Genomic DNA, 14440 nt, shown 5'->3' with positions numbered 1-14440 from the left:
ATGGAGGCTGACGAGCAGCAGCGGCAGTGAAACGGAAGTCGGCGAAAGGCAGCGACAGCGAAAGTTAAGAAGAGCTCTTATGAGTGTGAAAGTATGGTTGAAAAAAGGAATGTATCAGATTAGAAAAGAGAAAGGAAAGGGAAAGAATCTCAGGTTGGGAGAACAGAAAAGGAAGGGAAAGGAGAAGGGCGTTGGGGAAGCAGAAGAAAAAGAGAAAGGGAAAGGATTAAAGGAGGGAAAAGGGACGGATTGGGGATGGAGAAGGAAAAGGGAAAGGTTGGGAGAGGAAAAGGAGTTGGGGATAGGGAAGGGAACAGATTGAGAATTGGGAGGAGGGGCTGGGTACGCTAGGCGATCTTTCTTTTTTTTTGGATTGGGGTTTTATGCTACATTTCTTTTTTCTTTTTTTTTTTGTGTTCAAAACGACGTCGTTTTAAGATTTTGATGAACGGAAAATGCTTGAGAGACTATTATGAGTTTTGGAGTACAAGTTTGGGGACTATTATGAATCCTGGAGTATAAGTTCGGGGGCGAATTTAAGTAATTATTAACTTCAGAAATTACTTTGAGACTCAAGTGCAAATTTAGAGACTACTTTAAGACTAAATTTTATGAAATTTAAGTTGCATATAAAGATTCAAGATTTTTGTTTTAATAGACAAGATTTAGGAGTTTTTGATAAATACTAAGTAAATAAATAATTTTATAGTTAAATTTTTAAAAAGATTTTTTACCTCTCCATTCTTTGTTCTTCTTCTTAGCAGGTTTTCTTTTTTCTTTTTTTTTTCTTTCCTTTTCTTCTACTCCTTTGCGCATCAGTTTTTTCTTTTTCTTCTTCTTTAATATGTAAAATGTATATCTATTTTTTTGTGTCTTTTTTTTTGGTATCTAAATGTATCTATTTTTAAATCTTAACATAATTCATATGAAATAAAATTTTATGAAATTAAAGTAGAAATTATGTAGAAACAACCAAAAAACTAACACTAATCATGTGAAAGCAACACACAAATTATAACAAAATTACATAAAGGTTCCATATAATAACAGAAGAATGTGTCCTATTTTTTGGGGTAAAAAAGACTTGATTGAAAAATTAACTTGTTCATCTAGTTTCTTTTTTTTTTTTTTTTGGTTAGGGGGGTGGTTAAGAGTAAGAATCTGGATATTGTTTTAACAAGAGAAAAAGTGAAAAACGACAGGAGCCTTTAACTCATGGGGTTTGGATCGTCTTCAAGTTTTCTTTTTGGTTAAGAAACTAGCTTTGCTCTCAAACCCAACAAATGCCTGACCAAAATCAGCCCATATATAGCACCACAATTACAGAGTTACTAGATAGTTCTCAATCACCTGACCAAAAAAAAGAAAAGATAGTTCTTAACCATAAAAATTAACAAAAGAAAAATACCATACTTCAATTCAGCTGACAAATAGTGGTGCCAGTTCCATGACCGAAAACAAAAACTGGTGGTGTCAGTTTACATAAAAAAGCTTGTTACATATCATTGTATCCGTTAAAAAAAAAAAAAACCTTTTACCTCGAATCTGAAAAATTGTAAAAGTGAAGCAAAAATAATACAAAAAAATAATAATAATAAACTAATATCAATATATTTAAAATTTAAAATTTAAAGTATATTTCATGTCCGTCAACTCACATTTTTTATTGACTAATTTTTATATAATACAAAAAATATTATAGCTCAGTAGTTAAAGAATTTATAAGTATTATAATTCGAAGGAATCAACTTTAACTGAAATTATGAGAGCAAGATAAAAAAAATTGTAGAAAAAAAATTTTGAATCAAACAATTAAAATTCACTTTATGTATAGGTATATAAAAAATATCTATTTTTCTATTAAGTAATTATTGAAATATTTTTTTTTGTTAGTATAATTGCAAAGTTGAAACTATAATATTTATGGTAGAAGGTTTTTTTTTTTTTAAAGTAAGCAATTATTATATGCAAGATCAAAGCTAAATTAATATATATATTTGTATTTAAGAAGTTAGGTTTGTCTTTTAGTAACTGACTAATTAAGTTATTATTATTTGGTTATTTGAATATATTTATTTTTTAATCTAAACAAATTAAATTTATATTATACAATAATTTCTATTATTCTGTTAATATTTAATCATTTTTATTTACTAATCACCGTGCATGGTGTAGTGTGCTATGTATGTTTTCTAGAAAAGTATGTTCCATTTCAAGCACATCACATAACAATACATCACAGAAAGTTCAACCATAAAATGTTGGCCTTGTCCCTGTGAGAATAGTCTTAAAAAGTTAAAATGACCAATCAACCATAGCTAGACAAGTCAAACCAGCCATAACTCTAAATCATAACTCTAATAAGACTCTTATTTTATATGTGTCTCACTTTTAAACCACAGCTCTTGTGATCTTCTGTCTGGTCAGAATTTGAACAAATTAAACTCTTTTCTAAATTGACGTTCCACTTTTTCTTTTCTTTGATCCATGATATTAATTTGTTTGATCAATTTTTTGTGAACGAAAAGTTCCTCCCAAATTATTTGCTTTGTGTATAAAATGATTCATTTTATGCATGTCTTATCAAATTACTGTTAGGTACTCAGTATAAACAGTTAGTTAGAGCTAAGTTAACAATTTTGGTACACAGTTAGAAAGTTAGTTATTGCTGAGTCACCCACCAAATGAATACAAATAGTAAGTGATGTAACTAATTTCTGTTATACAAGTAATTCAATCATTCTCAATTTTCTGCATTCTCTCTCTCTTTCTTTGTTCTCTCTGCTCTAAGCTTTCTCTCTCTCTCTTTTCATCCTCTCTCTACCAGCTCTCGATACCTTTCAATCACTACCAAATGGTTTAATTTCTTGGCACTCCCAAAACTGCAGCTATTGTCGGTGCAGATAAACCTTTTTGTGGCGATAGTTGTCAAATTGTAAAATGGTAAACCATCTACATAGATATTAGGACATCTCCTATGATGCATTATTGGAGATATTTTTGCCAACGTGGTGTAGTTGCTATATATTTATTAAGAATAGATTATAAATTAAAATATTACTTCTAGGCAAGATCAAATTTGGTGTGAGATTATAAAACACTGGGTAAATAACTAAATATTTAAATCAGTCCCAATGAATTTTAGATGGAATATTTTAATTTTTAACAAATTTTTATTACGGTAAAAATTTTAAAAATTATTCTCATTAGATAAATTAATTATTTTATTATTTTCATCCAAATTTTTAATATTTTTCTAACAAATATTATTATAAGATAATTAAGATTAAAAAAATCATAAGATAAAATAATTCTTTTTAAAATAACAAAATATCGGATTTATTAAAATACTTATTATTTTGATTAATTTCATATGTATTACTATTACTGTAATATACATTTAACAAATTTTAATAACGATACATGATACATATACAACTTGTTATAATAAGAACATAACAACACCTTTGACTCTTAACGATTCTCACATGTTTTATTAGTATATTTTTGTCTTTAACATTTTTTAAATTGTTTAAAAATATTTTTAATAGTTAATATAATTTAATTTTATTTAGAATGTTTAGAATAAGTTTTAACTATAACTTTATCGTTAATTTTGTTGTGACAAGTAATCATGTATTATGGTGGTTTATTGCAGGGGTTACAATAATTAAGTTGTGTGTTACTACTTGATTTTTTCAAGAATTACATTGAGTATAAATTTAAACTTGTTGGGAATGCATTTAGAAAGTAAGGTTATCAACAGTCAAGTTGTGTATTTGTAAGATGTCAGATTCTTGGATAAGAAAGAAGAAAGAAGAGAACACTCAGAGAGAGAGAGAGACGAATGTTGGAGAAGATGCTATTGAAAAACGATTATATTAAAAGAAGGAAAAGAAAAGTGATTCAATGAGTTACACTGCAGCTACTTATAGAGTGTAAATGTGCCTTGAGTAAGTGGTTACAGATAGTTGAATGAGTGTAACTAATTGAGAGTGTGTGTAACTAATTGAGTGTAACTAACTACTGAGCTGTCATCAACAACTTAATAATTTTAGAAGTATTCATCTATAACACTTACATGCCCCTGAAACCAAGGGCCTTTACATCAGAGTTCTACTTCAAATACTCTTAACAAGTCCCTAAACTTGAGAAAAGCTGTTGCTGAGAGAGGCTTTGTCAATGTGTTTACCAGTTGATCTTGCGCTAGAATGTATTGAACAAAGATCTCCTTTTTGGTGACAAATTCTCTAACAAAGGATTGACTTAGTACAAAATATTTGGACTTATTATGCAAAATTAGGTTGGCTGATAATAGAACAACACTCTGATTATCACAATAGATTATAGGTTTGATAGAGCAGGAAATTTTGAGTTCAGCTAGGAGATTTTGCAACCAAACAATTTTAGTGACAGCATTTGAAATGCCTCTAAATTCTGCTTCAGTGCTACTTTTTGATGCTGCAGTTTTTTTTCTGCTAGCCCAAGATACCAGGTTCGAACCTAAGTAAATAGCAAAGCCATTTGTCGACTTTCGGTCATCAACATCACTGGCCCAGTCAGAGTCACAGAATCCATATATTCTAAAATTGATGAATTTACTGAACCTCAAGCCGTGCCGTATGGTGCCTGCAAGGTACCTGAGAATTCGTTTGATAGATTTTCAATGTAATTCTAGTGGAGAGTGAAGAAATTAAGCCACTTTATTCACTGAGAAGGAGATTTCTGGTCTGGTGATTCTGGCATATTGAAGGCCACCAACAATGAATCGATACAAGATATGATTGTTGAATGTGCTGTCACCAAAGGTAGAGAGGTTTAGTGATGAGTTCATGGGGGTTGGCACGGGTTTATCATTTATCATATCAGATTTCTTTAGCAATTCTATGATGTATTTGGTTTGTTTCAATATGACTGTCCCTATGGAGCTTGAGCTGACTTCAATCCCAAGGAAGTAGTACATTTCACCAAGATCTTTCAATGAAAAAGTGTTGTGTAGTTGTGCCATGAGAGCTGTGATGTCACTTTTAGAGGTACCAGTGACCAGTATATCATCTAAGTAGATAAGGATATCGGTGGCTAAGGTTTCTTTTTAGTATGGTGAAAATGGATGCATCAGATTTCGTTCTTGTGAAGCCGAACTGGTGGAGAGCAACACTTAACTTTGTGAAACATGTCCTTGGGAGCTTGTTTGAGTCCAAAGAACAATCTTTGGAGCTTGCACACTTGTTAGTTATTGGAAGACACAAAACCTTCTAGCTGTTGCATGAATACATCTTCAAAGAGATCACCATTCAAGAATGCATTATTGAAGTCAAATTAATGAATTTTCCATCCCTTTGCAAGTGCAATGCTAAGCATGGTCCTAACCGTTGCAGGTTTCACTACAGGGCTGAATATTTGATCATAATTGATTCCTTGCTTTTGGTGAAAACCCTTTGCTACAAGCCTAGCCTTATACTTTTAGATGCTACCATCTGGATTCTTTTTTACTATGAATACCCACTTACAACCAATAAAAACTGAGTGGGTTAGATGATCAACTAAGCACCAGGTGTTGTTCTTTAGCAAGGCCGAGTATTCTTTTTCCATGGCTTCTCTCCAGTGTGGGGTAGCAAGGGCTTGTTCTATAGACCTCGGGAGGCACTGGTTCGCACGTTCGACATTGGTTGTGGCTAAGGTAGTAGTATATACTTTTGGCTTGCCATTTTTGCTTCGTGTTTGCATTGTATGATGGTTCTAAAGGATGGGTGGTGAAGACACAGCCTCTGCTGATTGACTGCCAGGTTCAATTGCTACCTTTGAAGGTACATTATCATAGGAATCTGCAGCGTCAATAATGTTAGTAGCACTGTCGATATTAGTGACTTTAACATATGCATTCAGTGATGAATTAGATATAGCATTGATATTAGTGGAAGGTGTATCATGTATGTCTATGCATGTGGGTGAGGGAGAGGTGATAGGTGGGGGTTAAAGGTGAGAATGTTGATAGAATTTAAAGGTTGAGGGTGGGTTAAGGGTTGGCCTGGTTAGTGTTGGTGATGAGGTGTGGAACAGAGTTAGGCAAGGGAACTCATGCTCCCAAAAAATCACATTTCTAGACATATATATCCCGCCAGATGGAGATAGGCATTTGTAGCCTTTTCTATTTGAGCTATAACCTATAAAGATGCACTTTTGGGATTTGTGGTCAAATTTGTGTGTTATAAGATTTTAGCAGACGGTAACATGTACAGCCAAAGAATTTTAGGTGAAGGTAATCTGGCATGGTATTGAAGAGGGTTTCTAGGGGAGTTTTGAGGTTGAGAACTTGGGTTGGTAAGCGATTTATCAAGAAAGTTGCAATGAGGACAGCTTCATCCCAAAAGAAGAGAGGTAGTGAGACTTAAGACTGTAGAGTGAGGCAGGTTTCAGTTGGGTGCTTGTGTTTACGTTTAAGACACCTATTTTGTTGGTGTGTGTGTGGACAAGTGAGGCGATGTTGGATTCCTTGGTTTGTAAGAAACTGGTTGAAGGGTTTGGAGAGGTATTTCCCACCATTGTCTATTTGTAGGGCTTTTATTTTGTGGCCATTTTTGTTCTCAATAATGACTTTAAATTGGCAAAAGGCTGAGAAGGTTTGGGTCTTTTTTTGGAGCAATTAAGTGCATGTGTATCGGCTATATACATTTATGAAGCATGCATAGTATCTATAGCCAGACCTACTTGGAATTGGATAAGGCCCCCAAAGGTCTGAGTAGATGAGTTATAAGGGTGTTGTGTGTTATGTTTGTGAGTGAGAAAATGGGAGTTGGTGTATTTTACTTGTGCAGTAAGGTTCACATGTTATAGTGGCAGAGGTAGTGGTTTGAGGTGGGTGAATATTAAGTTTGGCTAGAATAATTTTGGTGATTTTGGTGGAGGGATGGCCAAGTCGATTGTGCCAAAGGTCTAAGGTGTTGGTGGTGTTGGTGTGTGTGGTTGGTACTGCAATTTTGGTAGTTGGAGAGGTAGTGCTGGTGTTTGGTGAATTATGATTGAAGGGACTAGTTGGGTTGTTAATAGAGATATTTACTGTAGCATTTGAGTTGGTCATCATAACACAAGGATCATATGCAGAATTATTTAGAGTTGTAATACCAACCATTATTTGTTATGGTGCCAGAATCAGATGCACAATTATTTGAAGTTGTAGCAGTACAGTTTAAAGAGAAAATGTTTGACAGTATGAGCATGAGTGCTTGAAAGATGAATTTTTTTGAATTGAGAAGAAATTGCATCAAAGTTTTCATTTACATTTGTGCCTCTATAGAGATTCTTATTTCCATTACTTACACTACTGGTGCTTGTTGCTCTTGTTGCTATGCTAGTTACACTACTGCTGCTATTTATTATTTTCTTCTCTTTTGAGGAATTACACCATGCATTCTTATTTTCACTTGTTGCACTACTATTACTTACTGCACTACTACTTGTTACACTACTATAGTCTTCTTTTTCTTCTTTTTCTTTTGGTTTGTGATACCAAACTTCTTGTTCTTTCTCTTTTTCATTTGCTAAGCTTTTGACACTAAAATTTGCACAAATACTCTTTTTAACATTGGCGATCTTTGCTTTTTCAACATTTTAGATTGGCCTTTGAATCTGAATATTGTCAAATCTATACAATCTATTCCTAAGCCTGCCTTCCAACAGAATCTTCTTGAATTCTTGGCATTTTACAACACATAAGTAAGCCTGAACTCAAAAAACACCCCATTATCTAATGCAAACTTCGATACATTGACTAGATTTTTTGAAATTGTGGGGACATGAAGCAAATTCTGGAGTTTAAAAAACTTGTTTGACATAGAAGTATGAATGATAGACCTTCCAATATTAGCAATGCTCATACCTTTTTCGTTACCTCCAAACACCTGTTCAGGTTCCTGATATTCTGAGCTATTGATCAAGTTCATCTGGTCAAAGGTGATGTGATGGAATGCTCCTGAGTGGGATACCATCCTGGATCTGAGTTTGTGCCTGAAACAGTGAGAAGTGCTTGGGGTTTTAGCTTATTTGCTGGGTTTGTTAGTTTTGTGATCTGTATATTTGTGGATTTTGGGGTTAATAGAGGCTCAGAGTTTGTTGGTTTTGCTGGTGAAATCTATCATTTGGTGGTGGAGGTCCATTATTTGGGTGCTGAAGCTGTGGATTCTGGTAATGCTGGTTGAACCTATGGTAGCACTGCCACACCATATGGCGTGTCCTACCACATAGTTGACATTGGGGTCTGCCATTTTGCCACCACGATCTTCCTCCTCTGAAGAAGCTTCTACCTCTGCCTCTTCAACCATTTTGTCCTCTACCGTAGTCTCTTGAATAGCTTTTATAGGTTGCTTCAGGTTGGTACTCCACTTCTTCTTTGTTCACATTTGGTTTCTTGTGCACTAAGTTTGCATGCACCATGTTTAGGTCTGCTTTGTGGAATCTGTCATTTACCTCTTCTTATGCTAGTAACTGTGATTCTAGTTCATTAATGAACATGTGATCGGATCTTGCATTAACCATGGTAACGAAGGCACTGAATTCTACATCTAGCCCTCCAAGTGTACTTTTGAAGTGTTCTTCCTTTGTCAACGTAGCTCCAAGAGCAGAAAGTGAATTTGCTACCTTATTAATCTTTGTAATGTACTCTGAGGCTGATGAACAATGTTTTTTGATTATTTTTAGCTGAGCCTTTAGCAATTTAATCTTGGATTTCATCCTGGCTGTGAAATGCTCTTCAAGAACTTCCCAAATTTCATATGCATATTCATATTCAACTGCTTTGTTCACAGAAAATTCATTCATAGCAGACAACATCCAAGCTACAAGACATTTGTCTATTTGCTCCTAATCCTCAAATTATTGTGACACTTTATCTACTGCTTGATCTTCCATTGAGTTGTGCTTCTTCGGTATTGAACCTGCTGTGATGTGGCATTGCAGTCAATTTGCTTTGATGCAAGCTAGGGCCTGATGCTTCCAGAATTTGTAATTGTCTTCATCTAACTTGATTGTTGCAGAAAAATTTGCGATTGAAGCCATCGATACAGCTGAGCAATTTTGTGGTGTGGAAGTGACAGTTTGTTCCATGGATCAGAATCGAAAAAGCTCTGATACCATGTGAGGTATCAGATTCTTGGATAAGAAGGAAGAAAGAAGAAAACACTCAGAGAAAGAGAGGGAGAGAAGAAGGTTGGAGAAGATGCTATTGAGAAACAGTTGTATTGAAAGAAGGAAAGGAAAAGTGATTTGAGTTACAGTGTATATACTTATAGAGTATAAATGTACCTTGAGTAAGTGGTTACAGATAGTTATGTGAGTGTAACTAATTGAGAGTGTGTGTAACTAATTGAGTGTAACTAACTGCTGAGCTATCAATAACAACTTAACAGTTTTGGAAGTGTTCATCTATATACACTTACAGTGTTACCACTTGATACAAGAATTACATTGAGTATGAATTTAAACCTGCTAGGGATGCATTTAAAGCTAATCATCCTGAAGTATTGGTGTTTGTTAACAATTGCAATGTATTCTTAGAATAGAAGTCGATCACAAGCTTCAAGTTTATGACAAGTAATAGAATCCTAAGAGAATAAAAATTAATTATTTTGTTGATTAATTAGTGAAAATATCATCTGCTTAACGTTCTTTTTATCTATGAATGCAGGATTTTCCTGATTACTATCAATTTTCTGGTAATATCATACACAAGCACAAACACCTCTTTTAGAAGGATATTGCGGTAAAAAATTTCACTTATAGAGGTATATTTATCCAATTATATATGAAGAAGTAACAACGATGTTTAATAAAACAGTAAATTAATAAAGTGCTAAATGACGTGATAACAACAAATGAAATAATAAGAAATTTTAGCTGTATTTCAGCTACAATAAACATCCATCAAGAGATCTGAAAAGGAAAGAATAAGTTTAATAATCAAGAAGGGAATAGATAGAGAAAATTATTAATTAGTATAACAATACATCACTTTATGAAGAAAAAAAACAGCGATTGCTCTGGATAAGACACGCCCCAACTAAACAATTGTACTTTTAGAAAAAAATTTTATCTGTTGGACTTGGATCACATGAAAACTGAAAAAGATAAAGAAAAAAAATAGAAAAACACATTTAACCTGGTATGAGAAAACACATTTAAATATTTAATTCTCTATTAAGTAAGATTTGATTATAAAATAATTTTTTTCCCTACAAGCAACTTTTCATCATGTGAAAACAACTGAAAATATATAAACATGAACATCTATAAACAAATAGTTGAAATAAAATATCTAACAAAACTAATAAAAAATAAAAAATCCGACCTGATACCATAGATCAGAACCGAAAAAGCTCTGATACCCTGTGAGGTATCAGATTCTTAGATAATAAGGAAGAAAGAAGAGAACACTCAGAGAGAGAGAGAGAGAGAAGAATGTTGGAGAAGATGCTGTTGAGAAACAGTTGTATTGAAAGAAGAAAAAGAAAAGTGATTCAGTGAGTTATAGTGCAGCTACTTATAGAGTGTAAATGTGCCTTGAGTAAGTGGTTACAGATAGTTAAGTAAGTGTAAATAATTGAGAGTGTGTGTAACTAATTGAGTGTAACTAACTTCTGAGCCGTCATCAACAACTTAACAGTTTTGGAAGTGTTCATCTATATACACTTACAATGTTACTACTTGATTGTTTCAAAAATTACATTGACTATGAATTCAAACCTGCTAGGGATGCATTTAAAGCTAATCATCCTGAAATATTGGTGTTTGTTAACAATTACAATGTTATTCTTAGAATAGAATTCGATCACAAGTAAGTCTTCAAGTTTATGACATGTAATGGAATCCTAAGAGAATGAAAATTAATTATTTTGTTGATTAATTAGTTAAAATATCCTCTGCTTAACGTTCTTTTTATCTATGAATGCAGGATTTTCTTGATTACTATCAATTTTCTGGTAATATCATATACAAGCACAGACACCTCTTTTAGATAGATATTGCAGTAAAACATTTCACTGATAGAGGTATATTTATCCAATTATGTATGAAGAAGTAACAGTAAAGTTCAATGGAATAGTAAATTAACAAAGTGCTAAATGACGTGATAACAACAAATGAAATAATAAGGAATTTCAGCTGCATTTCAGCTACATTAAGCATCCATCAAGAGATCTGAAAAGAAAAGAAGATGTTTAATAATCAGGAAGGGAATAGATAGAGAAAATTATTAATTAGTATAACAATACATCATTTTATAAAAAAAATAGCAATTGCTTTGGATGAGACACGTCCCAACTAGACTATTGTACTTTTAGAAAAAAATTTATCTGTTGAACTTGGATCATATGAAAACTGAAAAAGATAAAGAAAAAAAAATAGAGAAACACATTTAAATATTTAATTCTCTATTAAGTAAGATTTGATTATAAAATGATTTTTTTTCTACTAGCAACTTTTCATCATGTGAAAATAACTGAAAATATATAAATATGAACATCTATAAACAAATAGTTGAAATAAAACATCTAACAAAACTAATAAAAAATTAAAAAATCCGACCTGATTCCAAGGATCAGAACCGAAAAAGTTCTGATACCATGTGAGGTATCAGATTCTTGGATAAGAATGAAGAAAGAAGAGAACACTCAGAGAGAGAGAAGAAGGTTGGAGAAGATGTTGTTGAGAAACAATTGTATTGAAAGAATGAAACAAAAAGTGATTCAGTGAGTTACAGTGCAGCTACTTATAGAGTGTAAATGTGCCTTGAGTAAGTGGTTATAGATAGTTAAGTGAGTGTAACTAATTGAGAATGTGTGTAACTAATTGAGTGTAACTAACTTCTGAGCCGTTATCAACAACTTAACAGTTTTGGAAGTGTTCATCTATATACACTTACAGTGTTACCACTTGATTGTTTCAAAAATTATATTGAGTATGAATTCAAACCTGCTGGGGATGTATTTAAAGCTAATCATCCTGAAGTATTGGTGTTTGTTAACAATTGCAATGTTATTCTTAGAATAGAATTTGATCACAAGTAAGTCTTCAAGTTTATGACAAGTAATAGAATTCTAAGAGAATGAAAATTAATTATTTTGTTGATTAATTAGTGAAAATATAATTTTTTAACGTTCTTTTTATCTATGAATACAGAATTTTTCTGATTACTATCAATTTTTTGGTAATATCATACACAAGCATAGACACCTTTTTAGAAGGGTATTGCAGTAAAAAATTTCACTGATAGAGGTATATTTATCCAATTATGTATGAAAAAGTAACAATAAAGTTCAATGAAACAGTAAATTAACAAAGTGCTAAATGACGTGATAACAACAAATGAAATAATAAGGAATTTCAACTGCATTTCAGCTACAATAAGCATCTATCAAGAGATCTGAATAGGAATGAAGAAGTTTAAATATCAGGAAGGGAATAGATAGAAAAAATTATTAATTAGTATAACAATACATCACTTTATGAAGAAAAAAAAAACAGCAATTGTTCTGGATGAGACACGCCCAACTAGACTATTGTACTTTTAGAAAAAATTTTATCTGTTTAACTTGGATCACATGAAAACTGAAAAAGATAAAGAAAAAAAATAAAACACATTTAAATATTTAATTTTCTATTAAGTAAGATTTGATTATAAAATAAATTTTTTTCTACTAGTAACTTTTTATCATGTAAAAACAAGTAAAAATATATAAAAGTGAACATCTATAGACAAATAGTTGAAATAAAACATCTAAAAAAAATCAAAAATTAAAAAATCCGACCTGCCGGATTCGAACCAGCGACCTAAGGATTATCTGTGAATTTCCCACTACAGTCCTCCGCTCTACCAACTGAGCTAAGGTCGGTTTTTGTTAATGTAGCACAATTAGCCTTTATTTTTATATTATGTTTCCAATTAAATAGTCAGATCCAAAATTTAGTTTCTTATGTTAACTATATATACTATATTGATTACGAAATTGTCAGTCATGTCTCATAATTTTTAAACACCCTGATAACATAAATAAAAAAATAGATATTTTCATTCCAATTTTGATAATGCTATTCCTTTTTTTTATATAAATTTATATAAACATACAATACAAAAATTATGTATCGTGTGATATTATATTAATCAGATTATAGTTTTTTTTCGTAAATAATTATATTTAACTTTACAAATGAAAAGAACATCAGTAGTGATGAGAAAAATGAAAAATCATTAGGATATAATACTACAATAATGAAATGGCATCAGCTTTGTATTAAGTATTAACCTATAGTTGGATAAGAAACTCTTCAATCCTTAAAAATAAGCTTGTTTGACATAGAAGTGGTAATATATGGGCCTCACGTGTTGTCAGATGGGTCCACTTTGACCTGACAAATGGGTTCGGTTTTTCATAATGCTAAGGGAAAAAGGTTAAAAATTCTGACCTTATACATAGACTAATCTCATCCTCATTATATTATTGTTCCCTCTTTTTAGGGTTGTGGTTTTGTCAACCCTTTCGTATGGTCTTTGTCACATGCAAACTTCTGCCTTTAATTAACCCAAAAATATATGATCTTTATCTCTCGATCTTAGGACTTTTTATGCATGCATGTGAATTGGACCATGTTAATAACGAGAATTATGGTGAAAAAAAAGTAGAGAGAATGCGGATTATATATATATATATATATATATATATATATATATATAATTTAATTATATTTGTTATTTTTTTTCTATAATATCCTTTTGTTTGATAGATTAAAAATTAATTTGTTACGAATTTGGATTTTATTTAAGAATATGTCACTAGATAATGAATTACTCTATACAAAAAACAAAATTCAAACTTTTGAACAAATAAGCTAATCACTCAATCAACTCAAATTAATTATTGATTATGTTATTACATGGAGTAAACATTCTTTTAATTTCGCTGGTTTTTGGTCATTTATCAAAAAGGAAAAGTGTCTTTCCATAATTTAAAAATTTTCAATCGATTTTAAACTATCTAATTAAGTAAAAAATTTAATCGGTCCTTATAAACAATAATCTACATATGTGTCGGAACTATTTAGATCAATAATAAAGGGCACTCAAACTTGGTTTTTAAATGGATGGGAATTAAAAATTTCAAATAATAAAACAATACTTTGTTCTTCGAACAAATACTCAAAAACAAAAAAAGAACATTTACTCTGTAATATATATCGTAGTAATTCCATAATTTCATTTTGATATAAGTATTTGTAGATTTTTTTTTTCTATTTTTTTCATTACGATCAAGAGGTCCTCTTATTTATAAGTATCCTAAAAAACGGTATTAATATTTAAGTATTAAATACAATTTTTTAAGATACTTATCACATGTAATTCTTACCATTTATCAATAAAATAGTTAGGGTTTATAGATTGGATTCAATATGTATA

At 31.6% G+C, this 14440-nt stretch overlaps 1 non-coding gene across 1 annotated transcript; it reads right to left on the bottom strand.

Annotated features, from left to right (window-relative positions):
* Nucleotides 1–12791: 12791 nt before the first annotated feature.
* TRNAY-GUA (transfer RNA tyrosine (anticodon GUA)) lies at nt 12792–12881 on the bottom strand. The gene is given in 2 exon segments: nt 12792–12827; nt 12845–12881. It is a non-coding gene; the product is annotated as a tRNA-Tyr (tRNA).
* Nucleotides 12882–14440: the final 1559 nt, after the last annotated feature.

The sequence above is a fragment of the Arachis hypogaea genome, chromosome 3 (assembly GCF_003086295.3).
Source record: "Arachis hypogaea cultivar Tifrunner chromosome 3, arahy.Tifrunner.gnm2.J5K5, whole genome shotgun sequence".
NCBI classification, from domain to species: domain Eukaryota; kingdom Viridiplantae; phylum Streptophyta; class Magnoliopsida; order Fabales; family Fabaceae; genus Arachis; species Arachis hypogaea.
This window is presented reverse-complemented; position numbering and strand designations above follow the sequence as displayed.